General features: G+C 34.1%; 1 protein-coding gene across 3 annotated transcripts in view; it reads left to right on the top strand.

The window, feature by feature from the left end:
• Positions 1–18,197, top strand: part of ZPLD1 (zona pellucida like domain containing 1) — a 236,288-nt gene that overhangs the window by 168,099 nt on the left and 49,992 nt on the right. The window contains exons 1-3 of one of the 3 annotated variants that reach the window (XM_059164266.1): positions 174–287; positions 754–839; positions 1,072–1,183. The gene's annotated coding sequence lies outside the window, so the exon portion shown is untranslated. Of the gene's footprint in view, positions 1–173; positions 288–753; positions 840–1,071; positions 1,184–18,197 lie in introns of those variants that run through there. The other 2 variants (XM_059164267.1, XM_059164268.1) reach the window with 2 other exon arrangements.

Here is an 18,197-nt window from a genome sequence, read left to right as displayed (position 1 = left end):
GAATGGACTAGAAATCTTCAAAGGCTGAACTCTTAGATTTTAATCTCAGTTCACAGTAGCCATAGGCAACTTGCCTCTGTAAGAAGCAATTGAGAATGTAAATGTTGTTAAAGTATCTTGAACCAATTGAATACAATAAAATTTTATCAAGCTATATGCTAGGGTATTACTGATAATGTGCTTTTTCCGGACAGGCATTATTATTAAACAGCTGGTGGAGTACTATAAATCTACACAATGGGCTTCGATCTGCCATCTGGTCATTCCTAAGCACAGGTGTGCATAAGGTAAAGCTTTACTTTGGTCAAAATATCCTGAAATGTTTTCCGTGGCACCTGAATCTCAGCTTCCCACTTTCCTTCCCAATGAGAAATCATAATGGTTGCTGGAGTGGAAGGCTTAGATGACGTCCTGCTGGGTCCAAGGTCTCCAAGGGCTGATGGGGCATGTTGTTTGGAGATCCCCAAATAAAAGCAGAAATTATGAAGTGGATTCAGTGTCTAACTCCTTTACAATTGGGTCCTGTTGGGTTTTTTGCATTGACAGCCTCTTAGTCATTATGATTCCAATCAAACCATTTTTCACAATGATATTCCATATCCCATTTTCATCACTACCTGAAATGTAGTATTGAAAGGGCCAGGCATCTTTCACAAGCATAACAGGACATTGATAACTGTGCAGACGGACTCCCAATCCAATCTCAGGCCTTGTTTCTTACTTTATAATCTTTTTTTTTTTCTGGACCCGCAGGCTTTCCCTCATCAGGCTGACGATGGCTCGCTTCACACATACCACACAAGACTTCTGTGCAGTATAAAATAGAAGATCAAAAGCAGGTAGGAGAAAAAGAACAAGGGAATGAAATGAAAACTGAAAGAGATGTAGCTGGAAGGAAACAAAGGTCTATAAAAGACAAGCTCAAGTTTCATGTTGGTGATGATTAGTCTTGCAAAATCTTCTGAGACCGAGGAAGCATTTGCTTGTTGAAAATCCAGGGTTTCCCCACCCCCCTCTATTTTTTTTTTTTAAAAGGCTTTTCATAATGAGCAACTCTTCTCTCATTTGAAGGGTTGACTCTTTTCTGAAAAAGTTTGGTAAGGCCAGGCATTTGAACACTGAGTCACATGCACCAGAACCAGGCACATGGAGGACAGCTGACTCCACAGATCCAGGGACTTGGGTAAGTGCCCAGCACCAAAGCCACCTAAAGTGACAGCAAATGCTAACTTTTTAGTAAGCATGGAAAACTCATTTAAATTTAATACTTTTTTTTATGTCATAAGGCAATCTCCAGTAAAATTCTGGTGGTGTGATTCCAGCGATGGGTAAGGGTTGGGCTGGGGAATCTCTTAATATCGCAAAAAGAAATGAAAAACATCTTTCCATATTTGAGTGCAGAAAGGTAGAGAGAAAATTTTATTTTGTGAACTAGAGTCTCATCCCAAAGATTTGGGTTGGATTTGGAAAAAGGACTTACTCTTTTGATAGCTTCTTCAATTTTGAAGTTAGAGCCTGAGGTCAAAATTTATACATGATTTCTTACACCTTTGTATTTGAGCCTGGAGTTCCAAACACAATGCACTTTCAATCGGCTATGGCCCACGGGTTTTCTATTAATGAAATACCTTACCTCATTTCTTACCAGAAAATCTGCTTGAATATGGGGGCCACCATCTCTACTTACAAAGATGATATGATAATTGAAAATAATTATGGTTTTATTTTCTTTTTAATGGAAATAATTTTAATAATGAGTCTAGTGTTGTTAGAATTGCCATGGACTCTCACGTAACCTGGGAGGAAACATGGTGGTTCCCATTTCTTGGGTGACCTCTAATGCTCCTTCCATTCTAAGATTGCCTTCAGTAAAACTAGTTTTTTGATGTTGAGGAGAAGACCTTACTTCTTAGGTTCATGTGTTTGAAATAACAATCTTTCTGGTTCTCAGGAATATGGCATTATTTGTTTTGCTGCAGTAAACTGGCTTCTTACAATTCATCTTAGGGGCCAAAGAAAAACAATTCTAAACTTTCAGTTTAAATAACTTTAATAGCAACCGCAAAGGGGTTGAATTTAGTTAAAAACCTAATATTTCTTTTAATACATAATAGAATATTTCTTTATTATATCATTTTTCTGTCACTAGCTTTATCTTATGAGACACATATCAGAGGTATTTGAACATTGTTCCTAGTTATACATTTTTTAATGTACCTAAGTGATTTTTAAATTTTTCTTTACAGACTATTATACTTGGCTAAGTATAAAAATCTATAAATATGTTATATGTACTTTCATTTTAGAGGTTTTCAGCAATCTTCAAAATAAAATATAGTAATTGTTATTGTTAATAGCCACATAATATAATAACAAGATCATGCTAGATATTGCCAACAAATTCTGCATTCCCTTCAAGACATTTAAAGCCTTTTTCCCCTTTTTAAGAAGGCTTATGACAATGATCCAGAGGATAAACAAAAAAAAATAATCAGACTTTTTGGCTAGAAAATCTTATTCAAAGGTAACTTTTGAACCATAAGCAGATGCTCAGACTATAATCTATTTAGTTATGACATCAAATAGTGAATTACTGAAGATTTATGTTTTTGTAGCTTTTTCAATAGCTTGGATAGCATTAAGACCCTTAATAGAGGATGATAATCTTTTGTATCATTTAAATACCTATTAGCAATGTTTGCTTGCAAGGAATTCAATTTTTTGGTCAATTTACCAAATTTGTGCTTTTTTTTTTCCTTTTGTGTTTAAGCTGGAATGTAAACTGGGTCAAGACTATAAATTAAGCTTGATCTGGTTTGCTGTGTTTCGTTTTCATTACAAAACAGTGTAACTAGAAACCAGGCATAACAGCTTTACCAAGACATGGTAAACATTAGTCTGGGTTTCATAGATTCAGAGTCATTGCTGCATCACTAGGTATCTAAGTTGATTTTGAGTGGGGAATTACAGGAATTCCAAACTCTCAAGATTTCAATGATATGGTAAAGAAAGGTACATCTCAAAAAAGTAAATGGTTGATTTGACCAGTTCAATAATTTTTTCCAAATATTGAATGAACATCATGGTAAGTGTTTTATTACTAATGATCAACATCTCAGATTGGCTGAAAGAAATCTCCTATGAACATACTGTGTCCTGTCCCCCAGATTTACGTATTAATTATGTAGAGTCCTATACTAATTGTTTTGTTGTTCAAAAACAGCCATAGAGGGACCTGGGTGGCTCAGTGGGTTAAGCCTCTGCCTTCAGCTCAGGTCATGATCTCAGGGTTCTGGGATCGAGCCCCGCATTGGGCTCTTTGCTTGGCAAAAAGCCTGCTTCCCCCTCTCTCTCTGCTTGCCTCTCTGCCTACTTGTGATCTCACTCTCTCTCTCTCTCTCTCTGTAAAATAAATAAATAAAAAAATCTTAAAAAACAAAAAACCAAAAAAACAGCCATAGAAATAGGTACATAAATGAGTGTAACTGTGTTCCAATAACATTTCATTTATAGACACTAAAATGTGAATTTCATATAATTTTCCCTTTTCATGACATGCTATTATTATTATTTTTTTTACTTTTTTCAACCATTAAAAAAATGTGAAAACTGCCTTTGCTAATGTTCCATACAAAAACAAGTGATAGGTAGCAATAGCCTACAAGCCATAGTTCACTGACCTCTAGTTTAAAGTGTTAGTTTTCTAGAACTCACAATAAGATATACTAGTACATGAAGAAATATAAAAAACAAAATTACCTGTCTAGATTTTTATTGATTTTTTAAGACATAACTAGAGCATTAGAAAATATTATAGTGCCAAACTTTGAAGAAAAATTAAAAAGCTGCTAAGCCTTAAGAATAGCAAAGTTAAAATTAGATTAAGATGACAGTTATTTCTATTGTTATATATGTGAAAGAACAGGATATTAAATACAAAAGGTATTTTTTAGTTTGTTAAAAGGTAGTTGAGGTTGAATGAAAATGTCAATGGCTTTGTTTGTAAAGTTCAGATTCTCTGTAAAATGAAGTTAATTTGAAATTGTCACTAAGACTATAGTTATTTAATATCTAACTTCATCATTAGAAAGAGTAAAAAAAAAAAATGAAGACCATTTAGTGTCCTACATTAGAATGTAAAGTATATTTGCTCAAATATGTTTACCTAATAGATAACCAGAGCTCATATGACTACACTGTCTCTCAGTTGAACATACCATCATTAAACCACTGAATATAAACCTTCTGTAAATTACATGAATTGTACTTTCAAATTAAACCATTTTTTAGATAAGATATAATTTAAAATTGGAAAGAACTTACTGCTAACTTTCTATTTCAAATGTCATTTATCATAATTTGGATATAAGAAGTTAATTGAATAATGGAAAAATACTAATCTTTTAAGATTTAAAATCATTACCATAGAATATATACATTTAAAAACTTATGTGTATTTGTGTATAATGTGCATTTGTGCTCATATATTTGAATTCTCGCACTGCAATTCTATTTAAAAACTTATTTTGAATAAGCATTTAAATTTAAAGTAATATGTTTCTGATTTCTAAAAACTTCTTGCTTTGTCATTTCTATCATAGAAATGTGTGCCACCAATATTAATAGAATGAGGAGACTTAGCAAGGGATTGTATTAAGTTTGGTGTTTTTTAATTTATAAAACTTGAAAAAATTATTTGCAAGGCATAACAAGTGCTAACAACTTTTTCTTTAAGAAGTCAAGCAATTACTTAAAGCTAATATTCAGGGAACATAAAAAGTATGAACATTTTTTAAAAACCTGAATCAATTAACTAATTCAAGCAATTTTTAATCTAAAAGTTTTATATCCATATAGATGTGATCTTAGATCCCAATCTCATTTTCTTTTGTATTAAAATCAGATAAAAATCAACATAAATTACTTCTAGTGATGGGTGGGTTGATTTAAGGATTTTAATTTCATGTTTTGTTGAAATTAAAAATTTGAATTTCATTGGTGATAGAATCATTAAAGAATAAAGAATTATCATGATCAGGACTATAAGTTAATATACTTGATTTTCTACATTTTGGTAGTATGGTATTGTCCCTTGTATAACAAGGTAATAATACATTTAACAAGCATTTCTTGAGAATCTACAGTGGATTTGGCACTTTGCTAAATCCTAAATATTATAGTAAACATAATACTCTTGCTTTTTATGAGGCTTACAGGTTTATTAGGGGATAACAAAGATGCACATATAGTCAGCTGGGGTGATTTTGAACTCGGACTCCCACCAGACATGTAGCAGTGCCTGGAGATATTTTTGGCTGTCATGACTTGAGTGGGAGTTCTCCAGGTGTTTAGTGAAGCCAAGGATACTGTTACATTTGCTACATTGATGTTAGAACATGGTGTAACAGTTATCTAGACTAAGATGCCAATTGTGCTGACTTGGATAAACCCTGATTTCAGCATAGCACATTTTTAGAATTGCTATTATAGAATGGTGCAGAGACCCTGGTGGAAAAAGAATAGGAAGTGATCAATTCTATGAGCAGGAAGTGTTGTCTGGACAAAGGAACATAAAGAATGAATCTTGGAACACTGGAAAAATAAAATCAAATTTAAAAAAAAAAATAAACTGATAATATCTACTATCATTTTATTCAAATAAAGACTTATCCTCCCCCCCCCCCCAAAAAAAAGGAATATCTGAAAGAAGAGCTATGTGTGAATTGACTCTTGAAGGGCTGAATGGAGAGCTGTTCCTCATAAGAGCGCTAGAGTTGGGAAGAGGAACTTTCAGACTGAGGCAGCAAAATGAGCAAAGGAATGAATGTCTGAAACAACTTCTCATCTTTGGGAACATAAGTGGAGAGTGGGTAGAATGGGCATGGGAGTAGGGAGATTTGGGGTTGGGCAGGTAAGTAGGAATCTTACCTCAGGAAATTTTTATTTCTTTTGTTTTGTTCTTTTACATCATAGAATTGGGTGTCCCTCTGAAAGGTGTTGAGGATAATGAGGGGTTTCAATCAAGGACATGACATACTCAGGCAGTCTGTTTGTAGGATTCATCAGGTGTGGTGTCAAATGTCATGGTTATTTAAGGAAACACAAAATCCTACATCATTTGATCAGAGAAAAGCCACAGGAAGAAAAAGCCTTCCAGTAGGAAGAAAAGGATCCCTACTTCTTTTCCCGTAAATGTGTTTCTCGTTCTATACCTTTTACTTATTTGGTTCGAACTCTACCAAAGCAATAAAAACTCAACCTTACCTTGATTTCTGTGTTTTCATGAATGTGCTGTTTTTGATTGGTTGACTCTCACAGGCCTAAGCTGTCATGTTGAAGAATTAGGAAGCATTGTCCTTTCCTAGAGGTTCTGTTTTCAGATTTTTGTTATGGAACCATGACAAATTAAAAAAAAAATATATCTGCTTACCAATAAAAGAAGACAACTAGAAAGGAAATCTCAGCTATAGCAAAACCTTGTTCTTTTGTATCAGTGGTTCTCAACCCTGGATGCCCAGTAGAATCACTGAGGGGAGAGGGGTGCCTGTATGGCTCAGTCAGTTAAGCATCTGACTCTTGGTTTCCATTCAGGCTGTGATCTCAGGATCCAGGGATAGAGGACCATATTGGACTGTTTGTTAGGCTCTTTTTTGGGCTCCCTGCTCAGCGGGGAGTCTGCTTGAGGTTTCTTTCCCTCTCTTTCTGCCCCTTCCCCTGTTCATGTCTGTTCTCTCACCCTCTCCCTCTCTCTCTCAAATTAGTAAATAAATCTTTAAAAAAAAAAAACAAACAAAAAAGAGTCACTGAGGAGAGATATTTGGGTATCTGTATTTCTTTCAACTCCTTGGGTTAACTCAGGGAACTCGGCCTGAATACAAAATATTAACCTCACATTTTTACTATGGTTTTCAATGATTTCTTTTTAGTTTTTCTCCAGTAAGTGTATCTTCTTATTTCTATTAAAGATTAAATGAATTTTAATTATTGGGGGGTTACTAACTTTTAGAAGGTGGCTTTCTGATAGTGTTATAGGGCAAAGGGAAACTAGTCTATGATTTTGTATGTAAAACAGGTTGGGTGAGTCTCACTATCTAGAGAGATAACTAGAGATTTGAACATGGAGTTTCCAACAGTGATATTTATTATTTTCCAACAGTCTTATTTTGTGCTGCCTAGCTCTCTGATTGGTTGGTTGATGTGGCCAATAAGCATGGTGCAGTGAAAGCAAGGTTAGGAGTTCGATCTTCCTGTAACGCATTCTCTGTTCTTTAGCTATGGGTCATCCTACACCTCATCCTAGGAAGCTGCCTTAAAATTGTGGGATTTCTTAGCTAACATGCTACAGGAGATTGTTTTGTGTTCCTGAGATTGTACCGACAGAACTCATCACTGTGAAAAGTAACTTAAAATGCCAGTCCTAATCCTTTGTTAAATCAACAAAATAGTCATTAATTACCTGCTCTGTGCAAGGGGATGACACTTTTTTTTTTCATCTGTCAGGAAACAGAAAGGAAAAGAAGGTGCAGTTTTCATTCCCTATAGATTATTTATAACATCACACCAGTGAGCAAAGGAGAAAACACTACATTACAATTTGTCTTCTCTCCAGCTTCTTGAATATTTTCTTTTGCATTTCCTTTCTCTATCATTAAAGCATTCCCTTTGTGGAAAATATTTCTCTTAATTTCCTTCCTAACTTTTTTCCTTCAATTCACAAACTTCCTTAAGTAAATAGCTATTGCCTCTACTTCCTTAATATATACTTAAAACAAACATCCTCCTAAAATGCAAACAAATAAATAATCACAATCTGTAACCCTACTTGGAGTCCTTACTTATAGCATGGAAAATATAGTTTTTCTCAGCATTTTTCTATGGGTAACTCAGTCTGGGAATGTTATTTTCCTTTTGCTTGCTTCTTCTGTGAGGCTAATCAAAACATGTTTGTGGGTAGGGACATTTGCCCATGGGCTCTGTGGCGCCATGTTGCTGCCTTGTTCTAAATCAGTGGGTTTCAAACTTTCCAGTATGACTCATAGTCAGATATTTTACATTGTAATTTAATATACACTCACCCAAACACATATACATAGTATATATATATATATATATTACAAAAATATGCCATTTTACTCTATTTCATTCTATTCCATCCTATACTATCCCATCTTTTCCATTTCATGAAAAATGCTCTTCTTGACCTAGTAAACTAGCATCCTAGCATAATACTAATTTTTAAAAGGTTCTTCTAATCTAAACTCGTGATTTTCAACGGGGTCTGTGGGTTGTAGAATTCTCCTAAAAGTATCATAGTTGTATAGATACTTGGAAAACAAAGCTGTTTTTGTTGTTCAGTGAAAATTTGTATTTAATGAAGAGGGTTATTTTATATAGATTTTCAAATAGCACAAATAATGAGATTTCTTTGTGTTTCAAAGACTTAACTTCTATTCTCATTTATACTTTATTCTCTCTCTCTTTTTTTTTTTTTTTTGAGTCATCCAATGAATGGACTAAACTAAAGACTCATTGAAATTCATTTGAAGATTAATTCTGTATTGCTGGGTGACATCTTTTGTGACAGTCTTGGGGTCAGAGACATTTTTGTCATAATGAGCCCCAGTCTTCAAACTGGTCTTGAATGAATATTTGCTACTATAGTGTGAAATAAACTCTCCTGAAGAAGTGGGATCTCCGTGTCTGAAGAATTTATGTTTAATTTTGCCAAAGACCCCAATATACTAGTTATGATACAACATTATCTGTAATCTCATCCACAATAATATGTCCTTCTTACCTCCTCCTTTCTGTTCACCCACTTCTCTCTCACTTATTGACTAAGACTCACTGTAAGGACCTTACCTACTCTGGCCCACAGTCATCTCTACAATTCACCTGGTGCTTCAGATCCCAGAGATTATTTTGATTTATGAGACAGAAGCTGAAATGTTGTAACTAGAGTTATATCTTATATTCCTAGCACTGGCTATTGCGGGGCTATGATTTTGTTAGAATTATGCTCATCTCAAAGCCACAAAGGCTCATGAGCTCTTTTCTTAAGAAGTGGTAATACCCTTCCCTTCAAAACTCCTCATTATCCAATGTCTTGACATCATTGACTTTGATCCTATAAATAAGTTAGGCTGATTTCTGCTTTTCTGTAATGCTAATGGAAAAGGGATGAAAAATTTTTCAAATGTTCTGTAAAGTAGTTATAATTATTTAGTCACTTAGACTGTGCAAGTCTTTATTTTATAGATAGTAAGAGAGTTCAAGACAAGTAAAGTGGGTTACTTAAGGTATCACAGACTAAGTTAGCTGTAGGTCACTGTATTTTGAGTTTTTATTATGATAAATGTAAAATATACAAAAGATCAAAATAATAGCTAAGCTTTAATGTTTTGCTACAGTGCCTACACACACATACACACACACACACACACACACACACACTTTTTTGATAAGTCATTTTAAAACAGAAATATAGCTGCTACTTGAAAATCAGGATTAATGCTTAATTCTTTCCTTTTAATTACTGATTTTCAGATAAAGGATTTAATATACTGATCACCTCCATGAGTGGTCTTTTTAATTCATAAAATAGAAGCATTTAATATGGAGCTAACTGAAATGTTTATATACAAGGATTTAAATTTTAGATTCTCCCTGATTTCAACATTGATTCTTTTTTTTTTTTTTTTTTAAAGATTTTATTTATTTATCAGAGAGAGAGGGGAGAGAGCAAGCACAGGCAGACAGAATGGCAGGCAGAGGCAGAGGGAGAAGCAGGCTCCCCGCCGAGCAAGGAGCCTGATGTGGGACTCGATCCCAGGACGCTGGGATCATGACCTGAGCTGAAGGCAGCTGCTTAACCAACTGAGCCACCCAGGCGTCCCTCAACATTGATTCTTAACTAAAGCTTTTGTATATATGTACTACTTGATCTGACTGGCTAAAACTTTTGTGGATCCGACTTTATCATGGCCAAAAGTATTGTATTTTGTCCATGTAATTTTGTTGTTATCAAACATCTAATTTTGAGATATTAGAAATTATTACTTCAAGGAGGTGCTTTTAGTTTATTCTTTTGTACTATCTATAACAAGTGTGCATTACCTGGGAAAACCATTTAGCCACTTGGCATCAATTCCCACATCTAAAAATCAAAGGCAGCTCTGTTGCTTCAATGTATTCCTCAGAGTGATGTCATGAAGGTTAATATTACATTCCCCCAAACAGCTCAACAAATAATAAAAAAGAAATGAACATTAATGAGAACAGGGTTGAAAATGTATTTGAGGCAGAACAAAGTGCTATTACAAATTACCAGCAGCTTATTTTATTTTATTTTGTGACTATTGCTTCCTGAAAGCCTTGAGACCTTTGAGAAACAAACAAAAATGTAGATTCAAGGAGAAATAAATAAGAGTGTAAAACCAATAGCAGCTTATTTATTTTTAATATAATTTTAATTTACCAGAAGAAGAATAGAACTGTCCAAAAGTGAAATAATGCTTTCCCTTGATATGATTGGGATTAATCTGTGAGCCCCTTGCTGATTTTTATTTCTTATAAAATGATAAGAGAGACACGAGGGTGTTCTGAGTGCAACATTTGACACCCCCTCTGTTGTTGTGGAGAGGACAGGAAGGCAGTAGATCTCTAACATCTCCTGATATTGTAAGCCTAAATTCTGATAAGGGAGGTGATTTTAGAAAGAAGGCCTTGAGGAACTTAATACAATTCTCTCCTCCAGTTCTTGAAACATCATGGTTTCTCTGGCTCTTGATAGCTGGAAGTCATCTTAGTCATCTTGTCATCAAACAGTTCACTGCCCACAAGAGGCCCAACACCACACAGACAATTAGTGATGGAGTGAGAACCAGAACCCAAGACATTATTGTATTTAATCAGAAGTATGCTAGTGTTTGCTACGTAAGTGTTACATTATACGAATTGATAGGCAATGTGGAAACAAAAATATTTCAGTGAGTCTCTACAAGGAGGTTGTGGGTAAACACAGACTATAATAAATTATGGTAAAACAACTTTTTCATAAGAAATCTTTCATTATCCCAAGGTCATAAAGATATTCTTCTAAATTAATTTCTAGAAGTTCTATTGATGTAATTACTGTGAAGCTAAAGTGTTTCCCCTCTGATTAAAAACTTTTTGAGGATAGAAACACATATTCAGAAATGTGTATTCTGTGTACTTTGTGAAGTCATATCAAATTGGAATTCGTCATCAGCAGATTCCACTATATAATCTTGGGGAGTAAAAGAAAGAAATGTTAATTAATTTAAATAGTATTTTCAGTCTTCCTATTATGCCAGTCAATAAATTGATTTATGACTGTGTAAATGTGAGGTAGACTACATCAAACTAGTACCCTTCAGTCAATCTTAGTTCCCTTGTAATTGTCTGAGTGTGAACATCTCAATATGGAGTATATGAACTTAATGTTTGATGATGTGAATTCTATGTTTAACGTGGCTTATGAAGCAAAACAACCACTTATTCTGTGTTTAGTGTGAGGTTTTTTTTCTGATGCTCTATATTGAGTAATTGAAAAATATATTCTGAGGTGTCTTAAGATTAACATTCAATTAGAGTTACAAATGACCAAATCTAGCTATTATTAAAGATTTTAAATTCAGATTATAGCTTTTTATCTATAAGTTCTAGTAGACTGTACAATTTTTAACAAGCCTTTGAGTAATATTTGATTTTATATGCAAAAGCTGTTAATTAACATACTAAAAAGGAAATAAGATATTAATAGTTTATCAGATAAAGTTTAGTATGTTTGTAAGAGTTAAGTTATCTGCTATAAAAAATCTAAAGTATTCAACTAATGCTCAAAGATAAAAAATAGGTTTTTAAATATGTTCTATTTTCTATTTTCTTAAGTATTTCAATAATATATATAATCTTCAAAGTATGTCAATTTTACATAAAAAGTCTAAATTATTTTTTTAGCAGCAATGTCTATAATAGCCAAACTATGGAAAAATCTAAATTATTTACTCAGTTATACATCTTAAATCAGAATAAAAGAACTAACTTTAAATAGGTCACACAATTACAAAGAATATCAACATGCATTAGTTCTTTTGACACAAAGAAATGGTACTCTAATTTTTGATTATCTTAAATACTTCTATGCCTACATATTCCTGGATTTAAGAGATACTAACCCACTTAGAAAGCAATTATCTTCTAAGCTTACAGCAATTGCTTATTAGTCAGAGGCTTTGACTGGGACAATGGATAGATTCTTATTTGTAAGCATCATGCAACATAGTCTTATTTATTTTCTGTACAAGGACTTAATAAATTAGAGAAAAGATTGGTCTCATTGTTGTTATAGTGCACATAACTCATCCAGACCATATAACCTACATTTCTAACATTCTCTAGATTCATGTTACCCATTACCCAGTTTTTCTCTCTGAAACGCCAATGGTACAGTTTTAATCTTTGATTACATTTTGCCTTTATTGACTCTTTAAGATATTTGAAAGAATTTTTCCTGCTTTAGATATTTCTGATTTTTACAGAATCTTGTATTTTCTCATATTATTTTGGGCTGATAGGACAACAGAATTCTTATGGCTATAAAATGATACCAGAGCAGTGAGAATTCTATATTTCAAGAGTCTAAAGGAATGTAACAATTCAAATACAATACATAAACCTTTGCATTTAGTTATATTATCTCTTTGGTCTCTTTTTTTGTATCCTGAATTGGGGAAAGATCAGGTGTAAAATACATTTTCAGTGAATTGGAGAAATCTGAATATAGTATTGATATTAGATGCTATTATGAATTAATTGTAATTTTATTGAGTTTAGTAATGGTATTGTGGTTATATGGAAAAGGTCCTTTTATTCTTAGGAAATATATGTTGAAATACTAAAAACCAAATTGTCTAAAACTTAATACCAAATGATGCAAAAATCACCATCACCATAAGAATAGATGGATGGACTGATAAAGAAAATAAACCAAAAATATAAGAAAAATAGTATCTACTAAGTAATACATATTACCTTATATTTATTATCTCCCTTTCTAATGCATAAACTCAGATAGTAAGGACCATGTTTATTTTGTTCACCACTGGATCCACAATGCCCCAGGTCTGAAACTTAGAAATTGCTCTATTAAAAAAAATGAATAAATAAAATGAGTGAATTAATTAACAGAGGAATTTCAAATAGTGGAGGTACTAAAAAGGGTGCTCCTTTATTCTTAGGCAAGAACTGACCAGGGTATGAAGTTATCTTTCCATTATCATTATTGGTACCCATGCAAATACTTTCGATTTTTTGGAAGTTATGTTGGTATTCAGCCAGCATATGTCAGCATGGTGTCTCTTCTAATTGGCTGGTTCTTCTGTTGTGCCTTTTCATAAATATTTTGTATATTATCTCTATTAAGAAAGAAACATTTTCATTTAGCAATAATCATACTAACTGCTAATTATTTAGCTAATTACAGGGAAATGGGCATTTAAAATAAATAATAAATTATCATTTTATTATTAAGCTGTTATCTTGGTACTTCATGAAAAATGAGAGGAAGTTAATATACTAACATATCTTCAAAGCTGCTTCAGTAGGATAAAATGTACACATACCTTGAAAATGAAACTGGTGAATTATTTTAAAAAAGGCTTTTAGAGTGACCTAGTTCAATCCGTCAGTACCCCCCCCCCAAAACTAAGGTGTTAGAATAAATGTTTAAGCTGAACACTGTAGATCATTTAAATTCCATAGATTATTCAAGAAAACCCTCAGCAGAAAGACAAATGAGAGAAGTGGGCAAAGAGAAATAAATGAACAGTGTGTCAGAGAAGATTAGAGAGGGCTTTTCTCTTAGGAACAGCCTTGAGCATTCACGTTTTCTCATGGTATACATCAGCATCTTTAGTCATAAAATTTCTGAATATCTTCTTGATGGCTAAGCATATCTCCTTCTTTGAGGCATTTTTCTGAAAGTACATGGTACATTTTATTCTTTGTTTAGCAAGACAAGGACACTCTATGTTAGAGAGTGTGTATGTACGTAGTAATGGATATTTCTGATGAAAGTTTTTCCACTTTCCTTTTAGTATATCTATTGCCTTTAATGTCCAAGTGGAACATGGAAATAAAGAGCATAGAGTTTCAGTCTAGACACCCCATCAGAAAATATGTCTCTTCATTAAATAGTTGTGGTTTCCAGCACTTTAAAACTGATGATTGTGGAGGGTGAACTAATAATTTCTTTTTCTAGAGGCAAGACCATGTAACACTTTGAGACTTCACTGAGCAGGACAGTTGCCTACCTGTACAAATTCCATGCTTTTTTGCCCCAGTTCTTACCTGGGTCTTATTGGTTGCTTTAAAGGGCTTTATTCCTTTAACTTAAACTTTGATCTCTGCTAAAATATACATATTTCTTTTCCTCTTTCCCGGGAGCCCTCTACACTATTTCCAGTCATTTAAATATAATGAACTGTTTTTGATCTTTTCTGAGGGGCAGGCTTGGGTGGGTGATACAGAAGCACCAGGACTGAGGTTATGCTCCCTGTAGAAACCAGCAAGCTTGTGCAGAGCAGGTGGCTAATAAATTCGGAGGAGGGCTGACAATGAGAGAATTAGGGCAATCACTGATGCGAAAGGCCCCTTTCATATTTTAAAATCTGTATGATAAAATGATCAGCTTTAGTTTAGTGGAAAAAAAATCCATCTTAGCATGATGATTAAACATATGCAGAGCTGATGTTTGAATTTCCTATCTGTCTTCCCACCTACAACAGTATCATACAGATGGTCTATATATAGGGAATAAAATTAAGGAAGTAAGAAACTGATAAATGATTGAACCCATTTTTTTCTGTAAAAGTTACTTCTTGAGAATAGATAAAAGAACTTTGAACTTGTTCACTTTTTCTCAGGTCACAGGGGTACTATTTAATAAATTGCTTTTCTCAGACACTAAGGGCCACCTTTATTCATCTGAAAAGGTTAATGCAGTTGTTCAAAATGTCCAAGTTTTTCCCAGAGAATAATTTATGTACTAAAAATCTGTTTTATTTTGGAATGCCTATATAATGTAAAAAAAAAAAAAGTGAAGTACAAATTAAAAAGAGGTAGATCTGGCAGTTCATAACTAAAGTAATTTTTTCATTTATATGTATTATTTATATATCCCTGACTACCCCATTTAAAATTTTAATACTCCCATTGTTCTACCCCAGAACTTCCTATCCTTCTTTTTGCTCTATTTTTTTTTCATAGTGCTTATCACAAATATACTCTATATTTTACTTACAGATTTTCTTTTCTTCTGACTTCCTTACTAGAATGTAGATTCTAGGCAGACAAAAAGTTTTCAGCAGTTCCTCTCGCTGGATAGTACCAGGCATATGTAAACATTCAATAGTATTTAATAAATGAATGCAAGAATAATCTTTATTGATCAAATTTACTAAATGATTGCCATTTTTCCCTTTGAGGAGAGTAGGTTTGTTTTCTAGAAGGAAATGCCATGTGATAGTTGAGGGTGGTTTCTAGAGTCATTGTGCATCGAATCTTGACTTTAATTCTGGTTATCTGTTTAACCTTGGGCAAGTTAGTTAACATATCTGTGCCTTAGTTTTCTATCCCCAGAGTAAGACAAATAAATTACCTATCTCATGGTTAGATGACAGGTATAAAGTGCTTAAAAAAAAAACGTGTAGAGAAAGGGGAGCCTTCCTACACTCTTGGTGGGAATGCAAGCTGGTGCAGCCACTCTGGAAAACAGCATGGAAGTTCCTTAAAAAGTTGAAAATAGAGCTACCCTATGACCCAGAAATTGCACTACTGGGTATTTACCCTAAAGATACAAATGTAATGATCCGAAGGGGCACATGCACCCTAATGTTTATAGCAGCAATGTCCACAATAGCTAAACTATGGAAAGAACCTAGATGCCCATCAACAGATGAATGGATAAAGAAGAGGTAAGATACACACACACACACACACACACACACACAGGAATACTATGCAGCCATCAAAAGAAATGAAATCTTGTCATTTGCAATGACATGGATGGAAATAGAGGGTATTATGGAAATAGAGGGTATTATGCTGAGTGAAATAAGTCAATCAGAGAAAGACAATTATCATATGATCTCCCTGATATAAGGAATTTGAAAGGCAGAGTGGGGGGGTTGGGAGATAATGCAGGAAAAAAAATGAAGGAAGATGGGATCGGAGGGAGACAAACCATGAGAGACTCTTAATCTCACAAAACAAACTGGGAGTTGCTGGGGGGAGGGGGTTATGGAGAGGGTGGTTGGGATATGGACATTGGGGAAAGTGTGTGATATGGTGAGTGCTGTGAAGTGTGTAAGCCTGAAGATTCACAGACCTGTATCCCTGGACCAAATAATACATTATTCGTTAATAAAATAATAAATTAAAAAAAAAACACATTGTGGTACATGATCAGTTCTTAAAACTCACTAGTATTACCATTAAGCCAATCTGTGAAAAGAATAATATCTTTATGGCCCTCATTGCCTAAGTGATACAGTCATGACAATTATGTAGATCTTACGAATATTTTGCCTTAATCATCAGAATTGTTTAGGTAAAGGCATATGTGATGCATATGTTATTAATATAATTTACTCTCTGAAGATTACAGAACATTTATTTTATTTATTTGACATACTCCAGTTAAACCAAACAGAATAGTGTAATCATTACAAAGGTCAAGCTTGGTTTTGAATTTTACTCTATCATTTTCTAGATCTGTGACCCTGAACAAGTCAATGAAAAACTTAAGGCTTCAGTTTCCACATCTGTAACATGGGTAAAAAAATAAATTTATGATGGTGGTTGAATACTAAATATAGCACAATGCCTGGCAAATAACAGATCTTGGTAAAAGGAAGGTCAAAATAAGACAATCAAATATGCAAAACTAGAGAGCGGTGCTTATGACAGAACCATATCAACTTACATAAAATTGAGAATTGAAAATGAAATTACATTCTTCTGACTCGTTCCATCTTAAGCAAATAAAACAGAATTTATATTTTAGAAGCAATTACCATTTTTAATTTTTTTTTTAATTTTTATTTTATTTTATTTTATTTTTTTTTTGTCAGAGAGAGAGAGAGAGAGCACAGGCAGACAGAGTGGCAGACAGAGTCAGAAGGAGAAGCAGGCTCCCTGCGGAGCAAGGAGCCCGATGTGGGACTCGATCCCAGGATGCCGGGATCATGACCTGAGCCGAAGGCAGCTGCTTAACCAACTGAGCCACCCAGGCGTCCCAAGAAATTACCATTTTTAAAAAGAAAATTTAATATGAGAAACTTGGACATATTTGACAGCAAATCACTTGGCCCATGATTTTCTTTGAATTGCCACATACAAAACACAGAACCTTTTAGTGCCAGTTTAAGAGATGGGAGTGTCTCTTTTTATACCTTAGGATTAATACTCCTAAATTCCTTAAAATTCAGTGTTGTGGACCTAACTCTCCTCTCCCTCCTTTATCCCCATCCATTTAAATTTATGAAGATACAAAGCTAAGAAACTCATGCAAAAACCTTGTGCACAATTTCTCCATTTTTTTTTTTTTTATCTAAGAACTTGTTATGAATGTTTTAGATTATTGGTTGTGTTAGGCAGTCCTGCATACCATTGTCAGCACTGAAGTTGGGGCACTGGTTGTTGCACTTAGCTATGGTAGAGAAGATGAGAGATACCTTTGCTCAAACAGAGTCTGCTGGAGCCATGATGGGACAGCAAACACAACACATCCCACCAGAATGGACAATGAAAATTGGGTTCTACTTTGTGATGCGAAGCTCAACTAAGCTTTTATAACCAGACCAGGACTGGAGTATGCATGTCTAGAATTATAGCTGCCTAGGAACTAGGGTGCTTGAGCAAACAGGACTTTATGCTTTAGTGAATGTAAAGAGTCTCAAAATTTTCCCAAATCCCAGGCAATTCCATTTCAGAAAGAACTTTAGGACCTGTGGCAAGATAACATTTCAAAGCTTGCCTCTGTGAGATGATGTTCCGGGTCTCTGTGTGCAGGGGAAATGATGAGATGAGATGGAGGGTGGGAAGTTTGCATGCTAATAGTTCATCATTTTGTTCTAACTTGCAGGTGGACTATAAAGAGCCTCTCCAAGTCT

Source organism: Mustela lutreola, chromosome 2, assembly GCF_030435805.1.
Source record: "Mustela lutreola isolate mMusLut2 chromosome 2, mMusLut2.pri, whole genome shotgun sequence".
Classification (NCBI taxonomy): domain Eukaryota; kingdom Metazoa; phylum Chordata; class Mammalia; order Carnivora; family Mustelidae; genus Mustela; species Mustela lutreola.
Note: the sequence above shows the minus strand (reverse complement) of the source record. Positions and strands in the feature narration are given on the sequence as shown.